Genomic DNA, 5,428 nt, shown 5'->3' with positions numbered 1-5,428 from the left:
GTGAACACATTGTGTGGGGGTGGGCGGGGGGGGTGGAGTTAAGGCAGCACATGAGAAATTGCTTTTTTTGTTTTTTTTTTCCTTTTTTCTGTGAGAAAATCGCTAACGTTCAGACCTTCATTTAGGAAGAAAAAGGTTAAGGGGGGGGGGGGGGGGGGGGGTCTGGTCCTCAGTGTAGGCTTCTAAAAAATCGATTTTTTTCTGGCCTGTCTGAAAAAACTGTTCCAAACTGTGAACATAAAAGCAAATGTTCAACTTTCACTTTACGTGCTTGGTTCTCAAGGCAAAGGAACATATTTGCAGCTGATGTGGAAGGCATTAAATTTGACAGGTAACACTTTGGAAGTTTCCCCATTTTAATGCTCCAATTGCAAGAGTAGTGTGCCAAAGAATTTATATTCAAACTGAAATAAAGTGGGTCCTATTTTGGAGAGATGTGATGTTAGACATGAAGAATAAGCAGTTCAAAATAGACCTAAAAAGGAGACTTTTTCAACTCAAAAGTAGTCTGGGCCTTTTTATGCTTTCATTAAAATCTCTCCATTTGTTCGTTTCTCGCTGCACTTAGTTGGACAAAGTACTTAACAGAGCTTGTTTAAAATAAAAGAAATGGAAGCATTTGTAAAAGGTTGTATTTTTCCACTGCAATGAAAAAAAAATAATAAAATGGTATCAAACGTTCCCCTGCCCCTTTTTTTGTACTCCTGGTCTTTTTTGGGGGACGGGTTGTAAGGATGTGGCAGGTGGGCTCGGGCATAGCTCTGGCGTGTTCGATAAGATCGGCACCTCTGACTGGTAACTGGGTACAGTGGTGTTCAAGCGGGACTCTTCTCTCCCCTCTCCATATCGAAATTGGGCTGGATACTTCCTCATATTGTAGTGACCCAGTGCACTGAGACACGTTTTTAGATGGTTCTTTACGAGTTGTTGGCCAAGGATATCTTCCCCCCATCCCCACACCCCCTTCTCTAAGAAAATGTATTTCAATTGCGGGTGATTGCTGTGTTTACATATTCTTTCTATAGCCATATTTATGCAACTGAAATTACAGGAGTGAAATGTAGGCAACTTGTGTGGCTGATACTCCGGAGCAGTTGGCTTGAAAGAGTAGCCCGAGGGCGAGGTGAGGGGCTTTACCCCCCCCCACCCTGTCCCGCTGCAGCCTGGTAGCCTCTTCGTGTCTCATGGGTTACTGCTTTTTTGGAAACGCGCCGGGCATTGTTCTTCCAGACATTCACCAGGGCTTCTTGTATTCCCTTAGTGTACGAGAAGACAAAAAAGCTTTGCTGATTCACAAGAAATTTATGCTGATTTCTTTGTGTAGAATGTTAATATGTTCTATAGACACTTGTAGGGACAAGAGGCAAAGTTATACACAAATTAAAAAAAAAAAAGAGAAAAAGGTCTGTTTTAAGATCTTGCGGCAAAACCCGGTGTTTAAGTCTCAAAGCTGACCAGTTGCTTCTGTCAGCAACTGCTTGTGGAAGTTTTCCATACTGCTGGAGGGGTGTGTGGGTTACCGGTTACCAGTCCCAATGTGTCGGCTCCCCGCCCTGCCCCGCCCCGCCCCGCCCCACGCTCCCTGATCCTACCTGCCATGTCCAGTCAGGTCGTAGAGCATGTGCCTTCCTGAGCTAAGCAGGTCATAACCATGTCATGGGGGTTAAACCACTGTGACCCACCGAAGAGGAAGCACTGGCACCATCAGAATAGTCTTTCCAGCTGCCTAAAATCTGGCTGTTTTGATCACAATGTTTTTTTTTTCTTTTTCTTATTTTAACTGAATTCTTGCCTTTGTGATTATTTTGTACACCCTGAGGGAAATTATGGGTAGAAATGTTGTGTAGATGGGGGGAAACTGTGCCCATTCCTCAGTGCTACCTGTTTCTGTAATGTGTGTGCTTGCAGCTTTAGAGAACGGGAGAATAAAGTACACTGAGTTACCGTTTGCCTCTTCTCATTTTTGTGTCATTGTGCCAGTTTCTTTGCTACAAATTTGAAGGAACTTCCCTTAATTTCTCTTGCATGTGTGTGTAGGAGCTTCCCTGAATTGTCAGCAGAGATTAGACCATGAACATGTATGTCCTTTTATTTTGAGTTGTGAAGGTGACACAAGGTAGTTGTATGCTGCGCACACATTTCCGTAACCAATAAAAATTCACAGGTGTGGGCTGCTTCTGTGAAGTGTGTACAATTACACTACAATGTGCCCTGCAGCAGCTGAATTTGTACAAGGGAAACTATTTTCTCTTTTGAAACAAAGTGCCAACATGTTAACTTAAAATGGAAATATTTGTAATATCAGTGACAAGCCCACGCTGCCAGACCCCAAACTTTATTGAATCAAGCCACAACATGATACGAAACAAATAATCCTTAAATGTAGTTCATGTAGTACCATCTCAGGCTAGTGGGTGCAAGGAATTGAGGGCAAAATCTTTTTAATAATTATAACCTTTAATACACTGGCAATAATGTGAGAGGAATAAAATGTGCTTAAGATAGCCCCGGTCTACTGTAGTGGTGTGTTGTGTTTCAATCACAACCCAAATAACATTGGTTTTGCAAAAAAGCATGGTGGTCTTGTCTGAGGTGGCCAGCTTCAAATGAGCTATTAATGGCAATGAAAAAATGAGCACCATTGCTGCCTTTAATCACATGAGATTGCCTCATAATTTGATCTGAACATGCATATATTCACAAATATACATATATGTACTGTAGCAAAGTGAACATCTGAGGGTGGAATACAGGAAAACAGATCTCAGCCTTACCTGATTAGGAGGAAACTCCTTTTTTTGTAAACTGAACCCTCGACAAAGACATTGATCAACTGTAGTTCTGTAGTTAAAGTTCAGTCAGTCTATACATTAAAACACTAATGCCAAAAAGCCAGAAGAGAGGGTAGTATTGCCAGACCTGGGCCCTGGCAGTAGATACTGGGATAATCAGTATTAAACTGAGTTAATGTGGCGTGCCCCATACATATACATCTCCCAGAGTTAGGCATTTGGAATTTTGAGAAAGACAAAATGTGATAAAGATGAAAATGTCCATTGAACTCCCTATAAAAATTTGGCTAGTTCCATTTGAATCCATCACTGAAACAACTGCCATATACTGCTAGTGAAGTGTTGGGGTTTGCTTACAGGGCAAAATTTTGCTCAATAGGACAAACACTCAATTGAAACCCTTCATGCAGGGTTTTGTACAGAGGAAAATTCTAAACAATGCGTGCAGGGCAGAATCAGGCCAGCATGCATTATTAATCACAATCCAGAAAAGGGCAGTATTTAAAGCACAGTGACCCCCACCCGTATTATTACAAAACCCCACATTACCAAAGGTTGAGCCCAGAAAAGAGCTTAAATGGTCCTGATGCTTAGATAACTTTCCTTTTGTTGCACCACACAGCCACAGAAGTACACCAGACTATATGGCAACACAAAAAAAAATAAAATCCATTTCAACAGCACAAAGCAAATATGAGCGCTATCTGACTCTAATACAAGGATACACTGTATCTGGCCATGGTGAAAGATTTCAAAGACAAATTCTGAGAAATTAGACTCTGGACAGAGCCTGGTCACTCTGACCGGCGGACATGGGCAGATAGGGCTGCCTAAAGAAGACAGGCTTTGTTCGCGCTGCCAATTCCAGGCTCTTCACAGAGCTGAACTTCCTAACAACAGATGAAGCACATACTGAGACACAACAACATCATTTTCCTACGCTAAATAAGATCTGCCCTCTGAGTCGTATGAGAGGAGAGATGGTGCAACAGTGTTGGCACAGCATATCGCTGCCCACCACAGTGTGAAATACTGTGAATAACACAATTTTATATATGTGTATACCATGTATATATCATATATCAGTATGTATCTGGATTCATGATTAGATATGACCAAGTGATATAACAGAAATATAATCATCTATTGGATTTTTTTCTTCTTAAAATATAAATGTTATGCTTTACAGTAGTATTGCAGAGTAAAATAATTTTGTTGACAAATAATTCATTTACTCCAGAAAACACAAGGGTTACATTTAGTTTAGTAGTAATTTAGTAGTTTGTAAATTGTCATAGAAGTGACAAAATATAGTGGCAAAATGCTTGCTCTAGTGTTTTATGGATTAGTGGCACTGCTGAAGGGTGATTCTGACCATTTACCCAGCTATAATTGCTCAGAGTCCTTCAGATTTTTTGTCTTCATTTGTCATGTACAATATTTTATGTTACATTGTATTTTTATCCCTGTTCAGCAGGACATATAAATAACTATGTACGGCACTGATTGTAGTGGATTCTCCTTTGTTTGCTTATATACTGTTTGTTCTGTGAAATATGCTTTGGCAATGTAAGTATAATCTTTGTCATGCCAGTAAGGCTAGTTCAATGTAATTGAATTGAATAAGACAGAGATGTCAGCACAGAACCAAGCAGAAGAAAAGCTTCAAAAACTGGAATTGGCAGTCCAAGGCACCTAAACCCCCTTGGACAGAATTTCCTATTAGTGATCGAGAAGTAGGGGAGAAAATAGAAGCCTTCCAACCTCACAAAGCCTTTGGGCCATTGTGACTGACATGTCGAAATACACCCACACATAGATGCTGCGATTGTTCGGTTTATTTGAGTGTGGGTTTCATCGCTGACATGGGGAAGCAAGCACCAATTACCCCCATCTTTTTAAGGTGGAGATAATTTGACCCTGAAAACTAAAAAAACATTTATGTAAGCTGTAATCTGGGGGACGATTATAAATACAAACCTAATCGGATTCCTTAACGAGCACATTGTCTTGGATAAGAGTTTGATTGGATTTTTACCAAATCACTGCACAACTAGTGCAGCGTAGAATGAGCCAAACTGTGACACAACAAAAGGAAAAGTATATCACCTATTGGGAAACAAGCACAACCGCACAAAGTAAAGGTATTTTCTGGCCCCAGACAGTGCACTGTGGATGAATATTTGACCGGAGTGACTGATCAAAAGCTAATGGAAAAAACATCACCAAGGTAACAATGGCTACTTTGCCACTGAGACCAGCTGACATGGCTGCCCAGCTACAAAATAGTTGTAACTATTGGCTCTCCAGTAAAGAAAAGGTATGCTCACATGGTGATTAACAGGACACTGAAACAGAGCTGTGTTGCATGACCAATGCAGATATATAAAGGACGTTTATTTTAACAAATCAATAAGAATAAATTTTGTACAGACTTCTTTAGACTGAGGGGCATTCGAAGGTGCCTCATCCTATGTGAAATGTGATTTGTAGTTTGCTATTCATGCGTTGTAGTCTTTTTTAGATCGGCTTCATATCATTTGTTGAAAATGTGATTTTGCTTTGACAACACAAACGTTTCTTTGTCATGCCAATGAATCCACTTGAATGAAATTGATGGGGGCGGGGGTTGGGGG

The sequence above is a fragment of the Megalops cyprinoides genome, chromosome 19 (genome assembly GCF_013368585.1).
Source record: "Megalops cyprinoides isolate fMegCyp1 chromosome 19, fMegCyp1.pri, whole genome shotgun sequence".
NCBI lineage: Eukaryota > Metazoa > Chordata > Actinopteri > Elopiformes > Megalopidae > Megalops > Megalops cyprinoides.
The sequence above is the reverse complement of the archived record's forward strand: the minus strand, read 5'-3'. Positions refer to the sequence as shown.